The sequence below is a fragment of the Gobio gobio genome (assembly GCF_949357685.1).
Source record: "Gobio gobio genome assembly, chromosome: 24".
Taxonomy (NCBI): domain Eukaryota; kingdom Metazoa; phylum Chordata; class Actinopteri; order Cypriniformes; family Gobionidae; genus Gobio; species Gobio gobio.
Window position 1 is genome coordinate 36520694 of NC_137120.1, and position 25912 is coordinate 36546605.

Below are 25912 nucleotides of genomic sequence, written 5' to 3' on the forward strand. Positions count from 1 at the left end.
AAATTAGCATGAGAGCGCAATTCCAAAAAAGCGTAGATGGGAGTGGAAAGTTCTGCGAGTGATCTACTGACAAATTAAAGCACACAGATGTAGCCGGATCATTTCCATAATGACCAACTTAATCGACTAGTTAGCATTTGGTTTATCCCTTTCGCATGTACGATCTCACCTAGTGGTGGAATGTAACGAAGTACAAATACTTTGTTACTTTACTTAAGTACATTTTTCACGTATCTGTACTTTACTTAAGTAGAATCAATAGTGCATACTTTTTACTTTTACTTCGTTACATTTTGCAGCAATTATTATACTTTCTACTCCACTACATTTCTACAACGTTTCGTTACATTTTCTGATCAGTTTCAGGGCTCGACATTAACGCGTGCCCGCTTGTCCGGGACAAGTGGATTTTTTGAAGGGGCAAGTGAAAGAGAATTTTACTTGCCCGACCAGACAAGCTGATTAAAACGCCTGTAACAAAAATAACTAGGGAATCACCAAAATGCAAGACATTCTGCATTCATTTAGTGTAAGTGGTGATCATTAGTGGATAATAATATATAATGTAAATATAGCTGCAAGCAGCAATACCGGGGCCAAGCGCAACAGAAGCAAACAAGGAAGCTAGCAGCAAACCAACTGAACAAATGAATGAATACATTTGAAAGCAATTTTAAATTAAAATGTTAAAACCCCATATTAAAACATTGAGTTGTATAGAGCCAATGTCATATTTTGTTTAATTATAGCGCCACCAAGAGGCTCAATCCTACCATTTATCTTTGGAGTGAGCCCATACATGTGTGTGTCAAACATTTCGTTTTGGAGTTATAGACATTTATATGATAAAACATGCAAAAAAAATGACTGACACCTGACTTTGATTGGATTTTACTTCCTCTTACTATCAATATTTTGACATTTGGGCATTAGCTTAGGGCTATTGACCTATGTTTCTGAACTTCTGATGCTGGTTTCATCTCGATCGGACTAGCGGTTTCGAAGATATCAGCTAATGATTTTTAAGCGCTAAATTACCACGCTACACAAACCATATGCCGAAACCTGGCAAGTCTGGTATCGTTGGACCCGGCAAGGATCCAGGAGACAAAAAAAGTTACTCCCATGTATTCTTCTCCCATGCACCGGCCACTTGCTTTCATATATTTCGGGAGAAGTGGATGAATTCACGTGTTGTAATCCAATAGATCCGATTCTCTGAACTGCGGCACAAACTAAAATGGCGGCGGCGGCAGCGCGCATGCGATCGTTATAAAGGTGTTTAAACAACAAAACACATCCACTTGCCCATATTTGACAATCAGAATATCAGATATTGTATGCTATAGGTAGCAAATTTGTGAATATTTGTAATAAAAAATAAAAAATGAAATGAAAGCAGATCATCAGCCATACAGCACTATTGTGACTGTGGCATGTTACGTGACGCATCACCAATTGGAAACACCACATTGGAAACAATAAAGCGGTACGTTCTAAATAATGGTCGACTTGAAAAACTCACGCTGGGGGGCCAGAATATTTTAAATTTACATATGAAACGTGCTTTTTTTGACAAATAATGGCGCAAACACCAGTAAATTGACGAGCGCAAACCTTAGTAAATCACCTTGCGTGATTCATTTAAATACTGTCCTCCCATACATTTTGCGTCTGAAAGGGAAACTCCTACAAATGCATATGCAATAAGTTCAGCCGCAACAATAAATCTGTCCACGCCTTTACAGCTTTAATTATTCACTGCGTGTATTTATCTAGTTTTTTAACACCAAAAGAGGGTTTACGCTGGCGCGAGCTGTTAGTTAACCTGGCCCTTAGTATTTTAAATAATTAGGGGTTTTCAACATTTTATCCCTAAATGAACACAAATATATTTTTTTTCCATTTCCATGCACACATATTTGAATAAAACATCTTAATATATTAATAATTCATTCAGAGATAGGTGAGAATGTTTTGAGTGATGATTCCATTGAATGAGATAGCTTTTCACAGAAATTAATCATACATTTTTGCTACTGAAGTTTAAATCTGAGATATACACTGTAATTACCAAATGAACGCTGAATTAAAATCATCATGAATATGTTGTGAATATATGACATCCAACACTAATTGCCACATTCTTTGCACTCTATATCTTCTCTTCTTTCCTTTCTTGCAATCTCATTTCATCTCATGACATAATTTTAGCTCCTAGCTCCTAGCACCTAAGGTGTTTATCACTACGTACCCTCTTTTCCATCTGTCAGGCCATATCTTCATCGCAGTGCTAGCGATGACCTAATGTTGTTAATTCGGGTGCTGATAGTCTCCCTCTGAGCAGGGAGATATGCGAATCATTTGGCAATTCTCATCCTGTTCCTGCTGCCATCAGCAACAACAACAGCGAGGAAATCCCATTGATTCCTCTTTCAGATACGAGCCAGACAGTCAACTGAGTGTGTTCTGAATGAATATAGTCAGTGTATGGAGATGAATGCAAGGTTTTGTCACCTTGAGACGATTTAAAAGAAAACTTGAGATTCAGCAACATTGCGAGTCGTTTTATGCCTTGCGATATTGCAACAAATTCTTTTTTTTTTCTGTCCGTAGCCTGCTGTTTATTCCATTATAAACATTAAGGGCACTGTAAGGATCCATCTTAGGATTGATGATATGTGCTGCTGGCAGTTTTTAAGATCTCACACTAGGGGTGTGCATCAGAGCGATTCAATGGTGAATCACATTAGAATACATAGAAACTACTCAATCTTTCTAATCTGTGCCACTACATCCTTTGAGTATCATTAATATGCACATTTATGAAGGTTTTTTTTTTAATTGTTTGTCAGCCTTTTTAGTGGCGGTTGTTTACGAAGGCTGCGGAAAACAGTGAAGCAGTGAGATGAAGGTCAGATCAGAAGTTATGAGGCAAACAAATTTGGGAAAAAAGCAAAACTTTGAAAGATGAAAGTCGTTCAAAGTTTAGTAATGGCAGACTACTGAGTCCAACAGTTTTGTTAGCGGCAGTTTTGACTCTATGCTAAGACCCCCAGATTTGAGCATGCTATAAACCAGAGCAAAACTGCTGTTTATGAAGGGGCAGTGCACCTGCATGGGTTCTGATAGACCAAGCACCATGGACAATCAATCAGCGATCAAATCATTTGTTCGAAACAGTGACCTACTTTGGTGAGGTTCAAGACTAGCATAAGCAGAACTCACCATTGGTGGGAGAGCATTAGAAATGTAGGTTGTTTTGAGAGCATGATGTGCTTGAAGCTCCCATTTTTGGACTTCAAATGGGACATCAAGGTGCCTTACAGGTATCAAGTAAAGTTGCAAGAGAAGTTGCTTGCTCAGTGACTTGTTGAGAAAAATGACTAAGGTTATATACAATGTGTTGGCTGGCCTAGTGTGGCCCTCTGGCCTAAATCCTGCAATTTAACACATGAGAGGAATGGCCCAAGGTTTTCAAAATGGCTGCAAAGGGCATCACCAACACTCAAGTCATATAACAATCATCATTATAAGGGTGATGCAAGGTTGCATACCAAATAAGAAATACCCAGTACAAAAATGTGCCCTTACCCCACTTAAGTAATGCACTTTCTATTTTAGTAATATTCCTTAAGATTTGAATAAATACATTTGTGATTTGTAACCAAATCTGCCCTGGTTGTACAAGCTTCGAAAGAGAAACTCTTGCTTTGGCTATTATAAACAAGTCAAGCTGGTCAGAAAAGCCATTGATGAAAATATAACCCAGCATAGGCTGAAAATCATTGCCAGACAAAAAAAATGTACTGTCTGGACTATAGACATTTCCACATTATGAGCAAAATGTGTTTCTTGGGTCTCATCTGTTTTGTGGAGGAGTGTTACTTACTGGAAAATTGAAGGCGGCTGAGCGCAATATATGTATTATAATACGACATTGTGGGATCCTGTAGTACAGCAGAAAGGTTTCTGCCTGAATTAGCTAAGAGCGGACTCCACAGGTGGCGTGTCTGCCCTTGAGCCAAGTACATGTAAATAAGACAGGTACTTTTCTTCAGGCCATCAGTCTCCAGCTTCATTTGTGATTTGTTGGGTGGCAAGGTACAAATCAAGGAGGCCTATAATAACTAGAGAAAGGTGTTTGTTTGCATTCTCATTTATCTTAATGGCACTTATTTGCCTTTGCACAGTCTCAAACGAAGTCTCTTTGCTAGTGATTGTCCTGAGGTGTTGCGTGAAAAGAAGTCTAATTTTACTCTTTTAAGAGCTCTCTAAAAAAAATTGGGCACTGGTAAAACTATACTATACACCAGGGGTGCATCCTGTTTCTGGAGATCCTGCAGAGTTCAGTTCAAACCCTGCTTCAACACACCTGTCTGTAATTGTCAAGTGTTGCTGATGAGCTTAAATGAGTAGGTTCAGGTATATTTGATTAGGGTTGGAGCTAAACTTTGCAGGAAGGTACAGGAACAGGATTGGGCACCCCTATGCTGTCAGGAAAACTGTGTAAAATAGCTGGTCAGTAGCCTTAATGGGACTTTATTTACCCCTAAAATGTGCATATTAGTACCTTAGAGTAGCAAAATCTGCGGTATGAGCTGTTTAGGGGTAAATAAGTCACAAAGTTGTCCCCTTAAGGGTACTACCCCAGTGACAAGCTGTTGTACCACTTTTTCTGAGAGTTTAATAATAATAATAATGATATGCTTGTTGCTTGCAAAAATTATTTAAAGGTCCTGTTCTTCGTGATTCCATTTTTCAAACTTTAGTTAGTGTGTAATGTTGCTGTTAGAGCATAAATAATACCTGTAAAATTATAAAGCTCAAAGTTCAATGCCAAGCGAGATATTTTATTTAACTGAAGTTCCCTTTCAAAGCCTACAGCGAACGGCCGGTTTGGACTACATCCCTGTACATCCTGCTTTAATTACGTCAGTAGAACAGTTTGTTGACTAACCTCCGCCCACAAGAATACACGAAAAAGGGGGCGTGGTCTTGTTGCTCCCGCGTGGAGAAGAGGAAGTGTTGCGTTTGTATAGTGTTTGTCGCCATGCCGTCGAGACGCTGTTATTTTCATCCCGGAGTCAAATCACCTTTGTTTGGCTTTCCCAGGGACGCTGCACTTAGAGATCATTGAGCCATGCATCCCCGTTATGGTAAGAGGCGTGACTTTTCTGGGCAACGTGCGTAGCTTCTGTCGAATCACAACACGGGAACCGCTGGCACAATCAGAACTCGTTACGTGTTTCTGAAGGAGGGACTTCATAGAACAGGGAAATCTTTCAAGCCGTTTCGAGGACAGTGAAAACAGCGGTATACAGATAAGTAAATTGTGTGAAAAATACTGTGTTTTTTTACATGTGAAACATGAACACATGTTATATTGCACACTGTAAACACAATCAAAGCTTCAAAAAAACACGAAAAACGGGACCTTTAATCTACCAGCAGGCCCTAACCTTGACACTTTGGCATAGATATGTAGTGGAGCGAGTAGAACAGAGTGACAAAGACACAGGACATTTCTTGTGTCCACACTTTTCTTGAAGCAATGTTGCTGCTGTTTTTTTTCTTCCGGTGACCTCAACCCATGTCTTGCCCTCTCATTGGCTGTAGCTCGTCGCAACACTTGACACCTCACAGGATGTCGAGTTGGCCGACAGCTCCAGATATTTATAATGCTAGATATTTGTCTGCTGTCGGTAAGGCATCAGCGAGTCTCTTTGATGCTTCGTTCACAAATAAAGATTGGCAAGCGCTGATCACCCACTGATTTGCCCCCGATTACAGCCCGACCTGTCGGCGAGCTCGCTGACTTGCAAATCGGCATTTGCATCGGCACTTGAACTTGGCATAAGGTGCTTTGGCATTGTAAGTGCGGAAGGGTTTGATCCCGGCAGGGTGTCTCCCAGTGGTACAGACATGTTCCCCCCAGCATAAGGGCGGGTAAGGGGCACATCAGCCCAGCATATTGGCTGTTGCACTGTTTGTTATTGCTGCCTTAGATTGAAGGCACAGGGGTAGCACTGATGCAAGGTAAGGTGGGTCACTTCATCACAGCACTAAGACATGTAGTCAGACAAGTCAAAAAGACACTTACAGGGGTATTGCAGTTGATGATAGGGACTATTAGATGATACTCTTTCGGCCATCTCCTGATTGCAAGATGACTTGTGTTCCCTCTTGGGATGATGACCTACTCCCTTACAGCTCAGTCCTTTCGTAACGAACTTCCCCGGGTATCCTTCATTTCTTTGACATCAGTCTTCCTTCCTTCATGTAACTTTCTCTCTCTTAGTTCTCTTGCCTCTGTTGCCTCCCTGATGCGTGTATCACTCTGGGGTTCCCCAAAAGCGGTGATTAAGTCTGAAGGATGTTATCAGCCCAGTTCATGAAAACCTTGTGCTGTGTGCTTCGTTTTATAGACGGCACGGTGAGTGATTTATAGAGGGGACCCTCGGATAGGCAACTGACTGGTACTGTGGCAGGATGCTCGAAAAGGTATGTCAGGCAGAGGTGAATGGTGCTCAACGGGGTCTGACTCACAGTCCCGCTCCTCATCCGTCCTCTCGGATGACGCGGAGTGATTGAGCTTTGCCGGCATGGCCCAGAGCTCGTGTTAAACCTGAGTCACTCACCAGGATTTGGAGGTCATGATTCAAAGGTGAGACATCAAATGAGAAAGAAAGAGAGAAGTAAATGAAAAAAAAATAGACAGACTACAACATGCTGTGAAAAAGAGAAATGAAGCTTTTGGTGACTCATTGGTTGAGGACAAGACTGCAGCATAATGGCTTAGAATAAAAAGGAGACATGTACAAGGACTCGAGATGTCGTCAGCCCAGCGTGCTTCCGTTATTGTCATATTGCCTGTGAATGAAAAACACAACTCTTTTTTTTCATGCCTTTCCTTTCCCAGTACAGTAGACCATACACATGTTCTTTAGACTAGCAGACTGAAACCACTTAGGTCAGTGAAGTCCCGTAGGGCCCTATATATGAACAGTGAAAGCACTAGCTCAAGCAGAAGACGTCACAACTGAAGCATTGGAGAAAAGTGTAAGGGTGAAGCCACGTTCACACTGACAGCAATTAAATCGCTGGAGCTTGTCGAGTGTCTGCACTTGTAGGCTTCCTCTACTCGACTGCTTTATCCAACTGTATCCATTGGTGGTTGCTGCTCAAGGTGAACCCTGCACTACTTTGTTGCCTTGCCAACAGTTGCTTTACTAGAAATTGGCAACTCTCATTGAAAACGAAGGACCTCAGGTGGCCCTTACGAGTCTGGACAGTCTTGCTAGCATTAGCCATTTGCTACTGTACAAGGTTGTCCGTTGGTCTACTAACTTGGCTAAATCTCTGCTGTATGTAGCTGTATTTTCTTATTGTGAAAAACCAAACAAGAAATCTCCCTCTAATTTATTGCCCTCATCTGTAGTTTTATTACTTTTACTGTAGTTGTATTACACCAACATTTGTGGACTTAACCATTATTTGTGTTTACACTCTAAAAAGTAATTCAGGAGACCTGTTACCACAATTTAAATACATGCATGGTTGCATTTATAAAATTCTAATTTAATGTTTTTATTAGTTGCAAACATCATTTTGTGGAGTTCTGTTGACACAATTATGTTGATCATTACATCAAATTAATATTGTCTGTAATTTGTGACCCTGGACCACAAAACCATTCATAAGTCGCACGGGTATATTTGTGGCAATAGCCAACAATACATTGTATGGGTCAAAATTATCGATTTAATTTTTCTTTTATGCCAATAATCATTAGGATATTAAGTAAAGATCATGTTCCATGAAGATATTTTGTAAATTTCCTACCGTAAATATATCAAAAATCTATTATTAGTAGTAATATGCATTGCTAAGGACTTAATTTGGACAACTTTAAAGGCAATTTTCTCAATATTTATTCCAGATTTTCAAATAGTTGTATCTCGGCCAAATATTTTCCTATCCTAACAAACCATACATCAATGGAAAGCTTATTTATCTCAATTCTTCTTTTAAAAATGTACCCATATGACTGGTTTTGTGGTCCAGAGTCACATTTAAACTCAAGCTTTTTTTTTTTTAATTACGTTGTAACTTAATGAAATTGTCTTGATAACTTCGGAAATTTGACATTGGATTTCTAGTTCCCAACATGCTTTGCATAGTACTGGATAAGGAGAATAAATATTGAAATTAAGTTTTAATTTATTTGTTTTTAGTGAAGGGAAAGACATGTTAGTGTTTAATGCTGTTATGCTTGACATTTAAAAGAGTTTCTGTGATGTTGAAGGTGGTTACCATTGTGCTGAAGAGTAGATACATAAATGTAAACTACATTGACTCTATAAGCAATGACTGCGCTAATGCCAGTAATTTCTTACTTTTTCGCTAAATATACATGTGCTATGATAGCTGATGATTTTAACTGAAATAGATAAGATTAATTGGTTCCAGGGCTACCCCTCTAGGTAGTTGGAGTGACTTAATTTTTTTTTTTGAGTAATCAACTTAAAAAGTTGTGTTTGTGCTAAAAATTATTAAGTTCCTCTAACTCAATGTAGCTTGTTAAATTCACTCAAAGTTGTCATAACTCAAAAAAGTTGATACTCTTTTTTTTTTTTGTTGAGTCAACACATTATTTTTTAGAGTGTACAAGCGGTGTGGATTACTTACCTACTTAGGTACAACTTCTGTGCAGTTTCTTTGCATGATTACTTGTTTGTTTTTATAATTCACCATATTGTTCAACTATGAAAGGCCTGGCAGCTGCTGCTTTATATACTCTATCACATATATGTCCAATCACATCAGCCTGTCATTACAGTGTCTTTAATCAAGGGCTTCTTATTCTTCTTCTTGTTTTCTCGGAAAATGCTATAGACACTAAACCCTGATATGTCCTATTTGTGGTCATTTTAGCCTTTGTAGGTGCTAGGATGGCATGTTTCCAGAAACTTTTGGACAAAATACTTGTGGTGATAGGGCACCGCACGTTTTGGCAGCGTCTCTAAATTTCCCTGAGGTTGCCAATCTTTTTATTACTCTCTTCCAACTCCCAGTGACTAGCCTTTTTGTTATTTATAGGGCAGTCAATAGATCCTATAGGGAAAAAAAGATCACAAATGGATTAATTATTTTTTCTGCTATAAGATTTTTGCTGACTTTCTTTTTTCTTTTCTTTTCTTCCTCCTTTTCTTTCTCCACTCTCGTTGTCTTTCTCTTCTAATACGTCACTATGTTTTATGACATAGCTATATACTAATCACAGTATTAGCTATAAATGGCAAATTCTGGAAGTTACAAGAGAATGAAAAGCTCTAGTTAATCAGGAAACTATGAGGAGCATAATGCTAATTCATTTTATTAATTTATTTTAATTCACACCTCCACATCTCTTTTTATTGATTTGCCATTTGAGGACAGCAGTTTTAATTAAAAGAGATTCTGAAATGCCAACATGCTTTAAGGAGCCAAGGACAACTCACTAGGAAAGCCCATTACCGTTGCAGTGCATCAAGATGTAGAGAGAATGAGGGACAACAGAGTAACAACATAGGAGAAGTTCCTCCAAACATACACTATATTGCCAAAAGTTTTGGGACGCCTGCCTTTACATGCACATGAAATTTAATGACATCCCATTCTGAATCCATAAGGTTTAATATGGAGTTGGCCCACCCTTTGCACCTATAACAGCTTCAACTCTTCTGGGAATGCTTTCCACAAGGTTTAGGAGTGTGTTTATGGGAATTTTTTTCGTCTTGAAGCGCATTTGTGAGGTCAGGCACTGATGTTGGACGAGAAGGCCTGGCTCGCAATCTCCGCTCTAATTCATTCCAAAGGTGTTCTTTTGGGTTCAGGTCAGGACTCAACAGGCCAGTCAAGTTCCTCCACACCAAACTCACTCATCCATGCCTTTATGGACCTTGCTTTGTGCACTGGTGCACAGTCATGTTGGAACCCAAACTGTTCCCACAAAGTTGGGACCATGAAATTGTCCAAAATGTCTTGGTATGGACGCTACTGTCCAGTGGTGGAGTACTTTACACCACTGTATCCGATGCTTTGCATTGCATTGGTGATGTCAGGCTTGGATGCAGCTTTTCGGCCATGGAAACCCATTCCATGAAGCTCTCTACGCCAGGGGTGTCCAAACACGGTCCTGGAGGGCCGCTGTCCTGTAGAGTTTAGCTCCAGCTTGCCTCAACACACCTGCTGGAAGTTTCTAGTATGCTTAGTAAGACCTTGATTAGTTGGTTCAGCTGTGTTTCATTGGGGTTGGAGCTAAACTCTGCAGGACAGTGGCCCTCTAGGAGCATTGGACACCCCTGCTCTACGCACTGTTCTTGAGCTAATCTGAAGGCCACACAAAGTTTGGAGGTCTCTAGCTATTGCCTCTGCAGAAAGTGGCCTTTTACGTGGCCTGCCACTTCGTGGCTGAGTTGCTGTTGTTCCCAATTGCTTTCACTTTGTTATAATACCACTAACAGTTGACTGTGGAATATTTAGAAGAGAGAGAACTTCATGAATGGACTTATTGCACAGGTGGGAACCGATCACGGTACCACGCTTGAGTTCACTGAGCTCCTGAGAGCGACCCATTCTTTCACAAATGTTTGTAGAAGCGTCTGCATGCCTAGTGCTTGATTTTATACACCTGTGGCCATGGAAGTGATTGGAACTCCTGAATTCAATGATTTGGAGGGGTGTCCCAATACGTTTGGCAATATAGTGTTGAAAGGCCCTGTTTTGTTTCTCATAAAAAACCATGTGAATTTGATAAATGAAATAGTTTCCCCACATGTACTGTTTGTGCATAGTGTTGTCCCTAAAATCATTTCTTTTTTGGCTTTGGTATATTGCGCAGATTTTGATGAATGTCTCATACATGGTTCCAGATTTGAGTATTAAGGCTCATTATGTGGTCTTCAGTGAAAAAAAAAAACATTATCTACCAGCGGCCTAATAAGATGATCCTGCTCTTTTAAGCAGATAATACCAGCTGTATAACATCTAAGACTTGAATATTATGGAGAAATAATATGCATGGAAATATTATCAGTCATTTCCTGTCTTGATGGACTGAAATCCATGGATTTTTAAGGATTAGATGACATTATTTGTGTTTAGCTGCATGAGGCAAGCAGGATGCTTTAAAGACCCACTGAAGTGCCTTGGAACGCGCAGCATTATTCAATGTGTTGACGTAATTTCCATTGAAACGGCTCCAGCTGTTAGCAGCTCCTCCCCTTTTTTGAAACAGCCATAGCGTTTCGTTATTACCACAGTTTGATTAGCCTTTCTGTTTTTTTAAAGCCAGTTTCTTCTGAATCTAACCGTTTATCATCATAATCTCTTCCATATCTCTTTGAAATACAGCTTTCTGTGCAGCATTTAAATGGGTCCGATATGTTTTGTTGTCTGCGCTGACTCGCGCATTTGATCCGCGCTGCGCTCTCGTGTCTGTAGTCAACGGCTCTGGTCTAGAGTTGACTACCGGTGTGTGTGTGTGCGGTGCTCGTGAAACTATCGTGAACCCAGACTTCATTCGCCTCAATTGAAAACATATTTACACTGTCTGAATCGTTTCCTATCGCATGTATAGTGCGCTATGTGCCGTTCACCATGTAGAAAATAGTACATGCGTGAACAACTGACCGTTTTCAGAAACAGTTCAGGGTATATTTATAATGCAGGGGGCGGGACTTCAGATTCTAGAGCGCATTTGATTGGACAGAAGATGTGATGAGAAGGTGAAGTCTGCGATGATATCAAAATCTGTGATTCGTTTTAACGGAAGTGAGAGACTGTAAATTTTGAATGCTTATATCTCCTAAATGCAAATTTTGTCATTGTTTTGGAACACACCAGAACATTCATAACATTAAGGCTAAGATAATCATACTAAAAGCTAAAAAACTTTTGATTTCAGTGGGCCTTTAAATATTGCATTAAAGGGATAGTTCACCCAAAAATGAAAACGTGATGTTTATCTGCTTACTCCCAGGGCATCCAAGATATAGGTGACTTTGTTTCTTCAGTAGAACACAGATGAAGACGAAACAATCGCTTTGTGCGAGAGAGAAAACCTTATTTATATAATTTTTTACCTCTAATACACCACTATGTCCATCAGCCTTGAACGCGCTCTCCCTTCTGGTGAGATCGTGTACAGACCTCACTCACCGGAAGTGTACAGTTGTACCCATGTATTTATATTCTGCATCTTTTTTTAATAATATAAAATAATATTTTAAATAATATAAAATATTATACAAGGGTCATTCCCATCATGCGGAAAGGCCGACATGACCCTCATTTAGGTGACTCACATCACGCCCCTGTATATTGCTTTGCATAAAATTAAACTATATACAGTATGATAAAAAATATTAAAAAGAAATTGAATCTACACAAACCTGTATTTTACCGAATACTTGCACCAATTTCTTACAGAGCTGCACTGCTCTTTCCTGAAGAGGTCGCAAAAAGCCCACAGTAAATATCTCAACCCTGGGTTATGTCTGACCCAGGATCTGTGTAACACAAAAACTACCCAAACACTGGGTAATGTCATGTCTGACCCAGGAGCTGAGTTACACAAAACTACCCAAACACTGGGTTGTTATGTCTGACCCAGAAGCTGAGTTACACAAAACTACCCAAACACTGGGTTGTTATGTCTGACCCAGAAGCATGGGTAAAACGAAACCACCCAAATACAGGGTTGTTACGTCTGACCCAGGATCTGGGTAACACAAAAACTACCCAAACACTGGATTGTTATGTCTGACAGAGGATCTGGGTAACACAAAAACTACCCAAACACTGGATTATGTCTGACCCAGGAGCTGAGTTACACAAAAACTAACACTGGATTGTTATGTCTGACCCAGAAGCATGGGTAAAGCAAAACTACCCAAATACTGGGTTGTTACGTCTGACCCAGAAGCATGGGTAAAACAAAACTACCCAAACACTGGGTTTTTACGTCTGACCCAAGAGATGGGTTACACAAAAACTACCCAAACTCTGGATTGTTATGTCTGACCCAGGAGCTGGGTTACACAAAAACTACCCAAACACTGGATTGTTATGTTTGACCCAGAAGCATGGGTAAAACAAAATGACCCAAATACTGGGTTGTAACGTCTGACCCAGGAGCTGGGTAACACAAAACTATCCAAACACCGGGTTGTTACGTCTGACCCAGGATCTGGGTAACACAAAAACTACCCAAATACTGGATTATGTCTGACCCAGGAGCTGAGTTACACAAAAACTACCCAAACACTGGATTGTTATGTCTGACCCAGAAGCATGGGTAAAGCAAAACTACCCAAATACTGGGTTGTTACGTCTGACCCAGAAGCATGGGTAAAACAAAACTACCCAAATACTGGATTGTTACGTCTGACCCAGGAGCTGGGTAACACAAAAACTACCCAAACACTGGATTGTTATGTCTGACCCAGGAGTTGGGTAACACAAAACTATCCAAACACTGGGTTTTTACGTCTGACCCAAGAGATGGGTTACACAAAAACTACCCAAACTCTGGATTGTTATGTCTGACCCAGGAGCTGGGTTACACAAAAACTACCCAAACACTGGATTGTTATGTTTGACCCAGAAGCATGGGTAAAACAAAATGACCCAAATACTGGGTTGTTACGTCTGACCCAGGAGCTGGGTAACACAAAACTATCCAAACACTGGGTTGTTACGTCTGACCCAGGAGCTGGGTAACACAAAACTATCCAAACACTGGGTTGTTACGTCTGACCCAGGATCTGGGTAACACAAAAACTACCCAAATACTGGGAATTTTTAGAATGTACATCGAAGCATTTTAAAGGGGTGGTAAAACACGTTCTTTCGAAGGCTTGATTGTGTATGTGGGGTGCACTGTAACATGTGTTCATGCTTCGTTTTTAAAAAATGTCATTATTTTTCATATATTTTACCTTTATTCTACACTGCCCTGTCCCTCCTTGTAAAAACGGTCTGATGGTTTCCGGGTTAGCTGGCCCAGTGTGTTGTGATTCGCTGAAGATTGATTCGCAAAATGTCCTCGCCCCCCTTATTTAATATTCTCGGAGGAGGGGTTTATGTAAATATTGGGGCTGGTGATGTCACCAACCCTGGAGGAATGTCTCTAGTCCCTAGCGGCCGTTTGCTGTAGTCCTCAGAAATTGATTTCTTTAAAAACAAATATGTGCCTTTGCTTTAAACTTTGAACGTTGTAACTTTGCAGATGTTGTTTATGCTCAAACAGCAACATGACACACTAGCTAAAGTTAGAAAAGTGAAATTGTGTTTTACCACCCCTTTAAGTACTTCTTGGAAGCTGTTGAATTATCACCAAGGACCTTAAAACTTTGAAGTAAATCTTTGTTTTAAACCCTGTCATTTAAGCTTTGAATCTCTCCTCTTGGCAGTGTTTCTCCTGCCATTTACCTCGTGTCACTTTTAGCTGTTTGTGTTTAGCAGTCTTTCTCTTTCCTCTCGATTTCCTCAGTATCTGCAGTCAGTCAGTGTTCTGCTTTGAGAGCAGCAGGGTAACTCTAGATCCGTTTCCTACACCATTCCTGCACAACAGATGAAATGAAGGCCCAAGCTACTACTGTACACCCTTTTCTGAAGTTTACCTCAGAAGCACACAGACAGATCTTGTTCCTGATAGCTGATACTGCATAATAACCCGAACAGCTAGAATAGACAAGGCGGTGGCACAAAAGAACTAGCTAACTAAAAAAGTCAATGCGTCTGTAGCGCAGAGTCAGATAGACGACCAAAAGAAAACTGGGTATAATAGGAACTGATAGAAAAAAAACAAAAAGAGGATGCCCGCCTGTCACATGACGTGCAACGGTTCACCCTGGAGTGGCACTTTGAAATGTCAACACCTGCCGTTTAAAACACCAGGAGAGGAACAGAAAGCAAGAAGTATAGAGGAATGGAAAAGGATTTTGAATAATGCAGACTGGAGTACGAGGGTCGGAAATAACAAACTCCGTTTGAAATGTCAAGTGCCAAAATGTGAGCAAGACGGCCCATTGCTCCTTCACCTAGTGTGCTGCACTGCCACTTTTCTGGGATGCTGAGGGAAAATGGCTGTCCTTCTTGGGAACGGCTGCTTTGAGCAAGGTATAAATCACGCTGGCACAATGAAAGCAGGACTCAGCACTGCACGAGAACTTAGCAAGAAAGCTGGCCTGCTTTTTTTAGGTTTTCACTGCTTTTTGTTTTCACATGCTGGAGTGGTGGCAAATTTTTGAGTCAACGTGAAATCAAAGTGACTTTCCAATTTGCTTTCTGTACTACCCTAGTGATTTAAGCGAATCATTGGTTCACGTTAATTCAAAGAAAGCAATATTTATAATTAGGGCTGCACGATTTGGGGGAAATATCTAACTGTGATTATTCTGGTAAAATAGCGATTGCGATTTAAATGGGTTTTTTTTTTTTTTTTTTTTTTTTACAAATGAAAAGTGTGTATATAACATTTTGTGTTTGTATATTAATATGACTAATAATAATTATTATGATTATTATTATTGCTAAAAATATTTTACAAAATAAGAAATATTACTATTACAATAACATTTTCATTATTACAAATGAAAAATAGAGTATCTAATAATAAATATAACAATATAATTATTATTATATTTTAATAGTGCTGGGTTACCTGTTAATATGAAGACAGTCTTTGACAAAAAATCATTAGAAAGGTCTAAGGGTTTATTGTAAAAAAATATTATAAAAATCTGTATTTTTTATTTAGTCTTTAATATGAAATATGAGCCTCTGGTGCATCCACTGTGGGCAAAAACTCCTGAATATTTAAGAAAAAACATATGGATTGTCATATACATTTATTTAGAGAGAAGTATTATTTTCTTATTTGTTACCCAAAAGTTTAATTCATACTGGAAGCCAGAGGGCGCCCTCGAGCAGAAAGTCCACATTTTCCTCAGAGAAGTAATTATTTCCAGGAAATCCCTAATGTTAAGCTCGCGCTGTAGACTGACTGAATAAAAAGATGATAGAAACGCTTTGATTAAACATGACGACAATAAACACGACTGCAGCAAGATATGCTGTATTTGAGTTCTTCAAGCCTTCTCGGGTATTTTCATAATAATAATAAAGTATATATTATAAAGCAGTGCTGGTTGTCTGCCTCATTCTGTGATAAGAAGCCACATCAGCTCACAAAGACTCGACTGACGATATGAAGTGAGTTAAAACGTTTTTTTAAACGTTGTATTTTGTTGAACAGGTTTATGAACACTTGTGGCTTTTTCAAATAAACGTTATAATAAGCAACTCGAACTCGCAGTGCTTTCAGACAGAGCAGCGTTTACTACTGATCACAGAGTTGGGCATATATTTATTTCATTAAAATCGCAGCCTTTACGCTTTCATAATCGCACATAGCCCAAATCGCGATTGCGGTTCGATTTCGATAAATCGTTCTTCCGAATTTGCAAACTTGCTCTCCCTCTAAAGTGACATTGGCCAAGTGGACTATTTGATAATGTCAACCGATAGACAAATAGCTTTATACATTTTATTGGCAAACTCACAATACTTGAAGAGAGCAGTCTAGCTGTTAACCCTTTCGCACGTACGATCACACCAGTGTGATTAGAACGGCCAGTGCATCACATGTTCAACTGCTAAATTTAAATTGGCTGTCACTGAGCCAGAGACATATGCGCCCAGCCCTTGTCATATTCAACAACTAGGGCTAATCACCATAATCATAAAAGCTAATGCCACATTTTACAATCTAATTGGTAAAATAATGTTTTTTTCTTCTTTTTTTACTAATTGTTGCCACATTTAAAAAAAAAAAGTAATCTGATTCCTGATTACTGATTACTCCTTTAAAAAGTAACTTAGTTACTTTACGGATTACTTGATTTTAAAAGTAACTAATTTAGATTACAAGTTACTTTATTAGTTACATTCAGCAGTTGCCGACAACACCCCTGCCGCCTCAACATAAAAATGACAACCATTTTTGCCAACACTCACTTTATTTGAAGTTCATTTTTAACAGTAAAGTTCAAAATTGTATCTTCTGACATTTTAAGTTTAAATTAAGAAATATTTCCTGAAAAAAAAACATGTTTTAATAAGAAATTTAATAAAGACAGTCTTTCTTGACTTCACTTAACATAAATACTCTACCCGAGACGCAAGAAGAAAGCAAAAATATATATTTTTACTAAGGAAAATGACAAAAATAGTAACTTGTGACTTGGATAAATAACTTTAATCTGATTACTGGTTTGGAAATAGTAACGCGTTAGATTACTCGTTACTGGAAAAAAGTAGTCAGATTAGAGTAACGCGTTACTGGCATCACTGGTTCCGAGCACTATTTCACTTGCTTTCCAACTTGTGTTTTACATAAGTGGTTTTTGCTGAACTGATGTAAACGAAACATGAAATAGGCCTATGCAAAATGCCAGTCGTGCTTTTACTAGACCCTATACCTCGGGTTTTGAGAGCCTTCTAAGATGTTCTTGAAATACTCAAGATCCATAATCATTTGTGTTTACAGATAGACATTTGACTTCTCTTTGAGTTCATCATAGTCAATTGGATCTTCTCCCTCAAAATCCAGTTAGTCCATCCACGATGAGTCTTCCTGCCTTCGATATCACCTTCACGCTCTACCGTCCACGAAAGAGCAATCTAGTTTGAAGAGGGGAGATGAAGTTTCAGCCACGTTTTACGTGAATACCTTTGCAAGGTAAAGCTCAGTATGTGCAGATACAAATCTCGCTTGAAGAGATTGACACCTATAAGCATTTAAGCCAAGAAGCATCTCATTGAGTTTTCTGACACACTTGTTGTGTTCCCCTCAGAGATGGTACAAAAAGAGCCCTCAACTGGAGATGCCACTACAGATGCTTTTACCTCAAAATGTCAACAAAAATACCTCTAACTCTCCTGAGTTAAACGGTGTTATTGAGTGTAGGTAAAGAAAGGATAGTGGAAAAAATTAGAGCAGGGTGTAAGATAGTGGGTGAATTAATATCAGCATGAATAAAGTTCAAGGTAAAAAGGAAAGAGAGTGTAAGAGCGAGAGAAAAGTGGTTGTGCTAGTTGTTCTTTGTAGTTTTACTATGCATATTGAAGATATTGATGTTTTTGAACATATCCACTAGTGGTTCGTTTGAAAAAACTGACTGTTTTCCCTCTCAAATTCATTTATACAAAACCTTTCAATAAACAGTAGCCTGTCCTTCCCATGCCGAGTACGGACAAGATTCCGTTTTTTAGCCGACAGATTAAACAGTTATGTACCAGAACGAGTCTGTCCATGTTATTTAGGCCTACCAATTAGGATTTTTTCCCCAGTAGTATTCAGGTAAAAAATACTACAGAAATGAAAGTAATCAAATGTAAAATAACACTGGATAGTTTTAATTGTAAAAATTAAATACAGTTTAATGCTTACAATTAAAGTTACAAAAGTTATTCATTCATTCAAGAGCAGCGATTTTCTCTTGTTTTTTTGGTTCTTTCATTAACATGACAGACAGCAGCAGGTTTATTAGGTTGCTGTCACTTTGAGAGCTTATGCACGGAATCACGGATCCAATATATCGTTACACAATATGCGTTTTCTCTTAACTATTTACGTTCCGAAACTCACTGTATTTACCTGAATACTTGGGAAGACATCTAGACGCACCCTAGCGGCAGCAAATCTAATTTGCCGCAAGTGTAGTCTAGCAACTCTCGGTAGATCTGCGAGCTGGAAAAAACAAACTCTGGTCAGGCCAATCACATCAAGTCGGTAGGCGGGCTTAACATAATGACGGCACGTCACGGCAGAGTTGCGGCGGTTCCGCGTGCTACTCGTAAACAAAGAAGCTGCCGAACGGCGGTCTTTCGAATCGGCTTTGGCCGCGACTGTGGAAGACTTGGAGTTAACCTTTTCTTTGAGAAAAGAACAAAGAACGGCACTGAAGTCATTCTTAAGAAAGGAAGATGTACGGCGAAAGTTTAATCCATCAACTAGCTCCACTTCACGTTGCTCTCTGGTTGGTTGTAGCGCTATCCAATTGCGTGTAGAGGAAATATGAAAGACAACCGTTTGTCCCACCCTTCGGATTGAGCCCTGTCAATGGTGAGTTCCCAGACCCAACATCTTGATGTGAGTCTGGCTTGTCAGGCTAGGGAAGACTTGTGTATGAATTGTGTATGTATTTGTGCGTTTAAACGCAATAAGCCACAAAAAAATAAGTCCATTTGGTAGTCGCGAGCTGTTTGAGAGGAGGGTTTATGAGAGTGCCACTTATATAAATCAGTGGTGCACGCACTTTTGGCGTGAGCGGAAATGACTAAAATGATGCTCAATACAAGAACTATTTAATCTGAGTGAATGAGACGAGAGAGTGACAAGAGGCGGGTGTGTGTCACTGTCAATTCGCTTTTGGAGTTTTTGGAGAGTGAGGACGCACAGCTGGTATCAGTGTATCGATACTGCAAAAAAAAGGAGTATTGGAACTGTTATATTTCAGTATCGATACATATCAAAATATTGATATTTTTGACAGCACTTATGGCTCGTTTCCACCGAGTGGTACGGCTCAGTACAGTTCATTACGGTATGCAATTTTTGCCGTTTCCATTGTCAGAAGTTGTGAACGGTACCCTAATTACCGAACCGTACCACTTCTGTTGGGTTACCTAGCACAGTAGCCTGGTACTAAAGGGTGGAGCTAGACTCACTGCTGAACGTTGATTGGTTAACATAGAATCATCACTTGTGCATGTGACAGCCACATGCAGAGAAGCAAGAACAAGATCTGTTGTTGTAGCTTTCTTCTTCGAGCGAGAATGATCGCTTCTTTGATCGCTACACTACACCTATCATAAGGGTACTGTTGATGGTGATGCAAGCCGGATCAGTGTTTACGGTCCCGAATCGTACTGTACTGTACTGAATCATACCGTAGGATGACCAAACGTCCTTTTTTCCCAGGACATGTCCTGTTTTCAAGTCCTGTCCTGGCCGTCCTGGCTGCTTTTTATAAAGTGATGAAAATGTCCTGGTTTTCATTATTTTTCATTAAATTGACCGGCATATTCTCCCGCATATTGATAGCGGCTCCCTGATGCCCGCCAATTATTTAAAATCTACCGGAATCTAGAGCGAGCGAGCAAGAGGGAGGCAGAGAGGGAGGGAGAGGGAGCGAGAGACCTTGCGTGTGTGTGCTAGGCCCTGTCCCAAATGGTACACTTCATGTGCACTTTCAGTCTTGTGGACTTACAATGGCCGCTGCGTGCACGTGTCCGTTAAGTCCACGATACCGCAGGGTGTCCCATTTGTCATTTTAGCTCTCAGAAGGGTGCGTTGCAAGCGCCCCCTTTGAGGTCGATATGGGCCCTCGATGTGCACTTCTGCCGAGCCCGCATTGGTGTGGGTTACGCAGCGGACATCTTCCCGGGTAGTCAACGCGGCATTACGTTGTGAAAGTGCGGACTCAGAGGAAGACCGTGAGGGTTTCGGGTACCATTTAGGACAGGGCCCTAGTGTGCGTGTGTGCCTCATGACGCGCATGCAAGACAGAGAGCATCCTGATTGGCCTGTTTTGGTAAGTCAACCAATCAATTGTCAGTGTGGACGGGCTCTTATCTCTTCTCCCAAACCGAATTAATCAGTTCAGTGTATCTAGATAGAAACAGTAGTTTTCTGTTTAAATTAAGATTATTTTGCTTACCCCATTGGCAGATTATTTTGCTTATTTTTTGCTTTTCAGGTTGGGATGTCTGTATCTCATTGCCGGGCTGAGTGTCCTGGTTTTCGGTAATCAAAATATGGTCACCCTACCATACCGTACTGCTAGGTAGAAAACTAGCCATAAGACAGCCTACAATACTCCCCAAATTGTTCTGGAAGATATTTACAAAATCAATAAGCAAAGCTACTTTTAAAAAAAGTACTTTGTATTACTTTTTTTTTGCTTTCAAAAATAAAGTACACCTAGTGCTGTTTTGTTTACTTTTGACTGGCTTTTCTTAGTTTCAAACCTGTTTGACTTTATAGTGACACTTTTTGTGATGCTAGTTTTGTTTATTGCTAACGCTTCACATCAGATGTTTGTTCGTATTTCTCTGTTATTAGTGGTTGTAACTGTCAATTGCAAATGGCTGGTCATTTGATCGCAACACGACGATGCCAATGTGGCCAAATTGTCCCACGAAATCACATCTACTGTGATTACCAGGTGGTCACCCTAACCGCAGGGTAATTTTGAGGTGCTATACATGCTATACCTAAATCTGTTGTTCTGTCTATCTAGTGTTTTATCTATATATATATTGTTCTAGCTTTTGTCATCCTCTATAACATTCTGTGTATCTTGAAATAAGTGTATTTTTGTGGTTAAAGGGATTGTTTACCCCAAAAATTAAAATTATCCCATGATTTACTCACCCTCAATGTGCATCCATCCATCATAAACGTACTCCACACGGCTCCGGGGGGTTAATAAAGGCCTTTTGAAGCAAATCCATGTGTTTGTGTATATGAAAAATATCCATATTTAAAACTTTCTAAAGTAAAATATCTAGCAACTGCCAGACCGCCTTCCATATTTACATTTATGCATTTAGCAGACACTTTTATCCAAAGCGACTTACAACTTGGGAGTACAGGAAGCGATTGGTCATGAAGAGTTGAGTAAGCGCAACAAGTGCCTGAGTCCGTGTACATTGCTCAGTGTAGCACAGGCTAGCGTAGCGAGGGATTGAGGGATTTTTTATTATGAGGTTAAGTGCTCACGGAAGAGATGAGTTTTTAGTTGACTTTTGAATGTTGTCAATGATTTTGCGTTCCGGATGGCGGTGGGAAGATCGTTCCACCAGCTGGGAACGTTGAATGAAAATGTTCTGGAAGGGGATTTTTTGCCTCTCTGTGATGGTACCACAAGCTGAGCGAAGGCTTCTGGTGGGGGTGTGGACTCGTAGAATCAAGTCAAAGTATGCAGGAGCTGAGCTCGTGGTGGCTCTGTAGGCAAGAGTCGGCGCCGTATTCAACTTACGAAGAAAGTGTAACACCTCTCGCAGTTCAAAGCGTTTACGCTACGTCCGATGTCATACATCGTGTCAGTTACGCTATTTTTCCCAGAGCCGTGTGGATTACTTTTATAATAGATGGATGCACTTTTTTTGGCTTCAAATTTCGGGCTGCCATTATAAAGCATGGATTAGCTAGGACATTCTTTTAATATAACTGATTGCATTCATCTGAAAGAAGAATGTCATATGGATGGCTCGTAAATCATGGGGTAATTTTAATTTTGGGCAAAATATCCCTTTAAGGCTGTGCAAAGCCTGAATGATTTTGGTGGTGATAAATCACCTCAGAGAGAGAATCCAACACATCCGAAGTGCTCCCTACTGACCACACCTCTCCACCTCAGTGATCTTTTGGCCGTGTAGCCTCTGACTCACCCCTCCTGAATTAACATTCTGCCAGGGTACAAGTAGAAAGAGATTGGCCGATAGACAGAGAGAGAGAAAGAGTCATACGCACGTATTTGATGTAGAGAGAGATTCTTGGATAAGCAGTGAAAGAGAGAGGTGTGCGTGTATGCATAAATAGCCGTTTCTTCAAATACAGGCACTTTTATGTCATGGGAAAATGTATTAAAATTAATATTTAAAAAAAAAAATGTTTTACCATACCTTCATATTTTCTACTATCCCTTTTATCCATAGATGTTTAGCTGTAATCTTGTTAAATTTTTTCAAAGGTAGTAAATATTATTTACATTTGTGTGTTTCTATGTTACATAAAGTACTATGAAAGTGAGAGATGGTTGGAATGGCATTTGTTGCTTCATTGTTGGATCTTGTTAGTGACTGTTTATAAACTAGTGAGAAGGGTTCTTGATTGTGCAAAACACTGCCAACATGCAGGGATTTTCTTTCCGCCCCAGTAAACCAAACTGTGATTACACAGTATGCCACAATTGGGTTTTTAAAGAAGAACAAGAAGCATAAGCAAATGATTTCCCCCGCTAAGGATGTGGATTTTACTGTTTATTTTACTGACTAACTTAAATGTAAAGAAAGTATTGTGTGTGCCATTAGCATCACCAAACAGAATTTAAAAAATATTGACACACTGCCATTGGTCAGACCAACAGATAGCCCTCCTCCAAACTCACACCATTGGCTGAGCCCTTTTCAATTCAGAAAGAAATTAACATTTTTTTTGTATATTCGCTGTTGGACCGTGTTAGTACTGCAGATTAAAGGGTTAGTTCACCCAAAAATGAAAATTCTGTCATTAATTACTCACCCTCATGTCGTTCGACACCCGTAAGACCTCCGTTCATATTCGGAACACAAATGAAGATATTTTAGTTGAAAGCTGATGGCTTAGAAAGGCTTCAGATAGGCCTCCATTGGCATTCAGTACATTTACACGCCCACGACCCATAAAAGGCACTTAAAACGTTGTTACAAAGTCCATCTCACCACAGTGACTCTACAATAATTTTACGATGCGATGACAATAGTTTTTGTGCGCAAAAAAATCTAAATAGCACCTTTATCCAACTTGTTATTGTCTTCCGTGTGTGCCTCCACAACGCATGCGCGGGAATATGACACAGATCCGGCGTTCGGACACATGACCCAGAAGCGATTTGTTTACAAGCAGAGGAAGACGCGCGTATCTAAGCTGTTGAATTCTACATTGATCGTGCTTTAGGTCTCGGCGTAGTTCTCAAAATGGGGTTAAAGTGTGCATTTCATGGATTCCCGAACCCCGGCGCTACGTCATATTCTCGCGCATGCGTCGTGGAGGCACACACGGAAGACAAGAACAAGTTGGTTAAAGGTGTTATTTTGATTTTTTTTTTTAACTGTGCGCAAAAAATCGTAAAATTATTGTAGAGTCACTGTGGTGAGATGGACTTTGTAACGACGTTTTAAGTGCCTTTTATGGGTCTTGGGAGTGTAAATGTACTGAATGCCAATGGAGGCCTATCTGAAGCCTTTCTCAGCCATCAGATTTCAACAAAAATATCTTCATTTGTGTTCCGAATATGAACGGAGGTCTTACGGGTGTCGAACATGAAGGTGAGTAATTAATGACAGAATTTTCATTTTTGGGTGAACTAACCCTTTAACAAGTGAAAACATGAAAAGTGTTAACTTGCCCATATTTTTAGAAGCTCAAGGTTATCTCTGTAAATGAGACTTTCTCAGATTTATTCTTTGGCCAAATCCTATGACGTTTTCAACAGAGAGAAAAAGTTCGGTTGAACAGCAAAAGATGAAACAATGAGGACTTCTGTATGTTATTCTGATGTACTTTAGATTGGTGCCAATAAGCAAATAAGCGCATTAAAGATATTAGCGTTTATCCCCAACAGATCTATAATGTCTGCTTTATGCATGAAAATCTTGTTTTTATTAAGGTTTTTTTTTTTCCTTGCCAGTTTGCGCAGATTTAGATACAACTCAAGATATCCCCTGGTATCAATTTGAAACACATTGGGGATTTGTTTAAGAAAAATCTGATAAATATTTTATAGCTTGATATAATAAAAAGCTAATGTGGCTGTGAGGATTTCTTAACTGAAAGTTTTCCACACACCACAGTAACATTCTCCTTGTCCTGTTGTATGACCAATATGCAATCCTTATCTAGCATCTATACAGTGTATATTTGTCAAATTTAAAATGTAAATAATCATATTTTATTGATGGTTCTACCAATTTAAAGATAAAGTGGTTAACCTTTTTGTTCCAATAATGAACTACAAGCCATTTGTAGGTTATTTTCCTTTAAAACTGTCAACACTGCCAGTTGTTTTATCCTGCCCAGCCTGACATAGCAACAGTGTCTCAGCCAATGGTGTGAGTTTGGAGGCGGGGCTATTTGTTTGTCTGACCAATGGCAAAGTTTTTGTTATTGTGTTTGCAATTCTGTTTGTTGATGCTTGTGGCACACAATCTACTTGCTTCACATTTAAGTTAGTCAGTAAAGTTGTGAGTACCTTAGAGGTGGAAATCACTGTTACTATTAATTACTCTTATTTTATACTATATCATGCCAAAATTTTGTGTTTAAGACCTCAAATTGTCTTGGGTTTTTTTTTAAGGCAAAATAAAAATCCCTTCATTTTGAAAAAAAAAGTTGCTTTGTAGTGGTGTTTTGCATCGTCAAGCACTACTCAAACTTGCTCGAAATTGTTAAATGTTAAAATGTAGTTGTTATTCTATCGCAGGAAACTCAAATGTGGAACATTTATTCATAACTGTAAATGTCAGACATATTTCACATAGCACTATGTCAGTGGGTGCTTTAATTTTCACACTCTTACTTCTTTGAGAGACTCTGCTGAGGACTAGTGTGACTTTGCCAATGTTAGAGTCTGCTCTTAAGGAAGTGTGTGGAAAAGAGACTTTTCTTCATGATTAGTCCACCTGGCGTGCTGTGAATGTCGTCTTTGCCTTGAGGGAGTACGCAATGAAATGACTGTCCTGGATCTTTCCACTCTTGTTTCGATACGGGGATGAGGAGATGTTTGAGCCTGACAGATGTTGAGGGAAATCATAGCACACGCACACACAAACAAATGCAAACAAGTGTGTCCACAAGAAAAAGTTCCCCCCACTGTTAAACGCCGCACCCTGTCGGCACTCATTCATTCATCTTCTTTAATGAGACTCGCTCGTAGTCTCCAAATTTAAACTCCTGCTGTATTTTTCAGTCACCTGATGAAAATGATAAATTAATTCCCTATAGCCAATATGTTTAGACAATTGCCCTTTTGAAATACCCTATTGAAATAATAAATGTGAAATGAGTGGTGAGAGCAATCCCTGTATTGAGGTT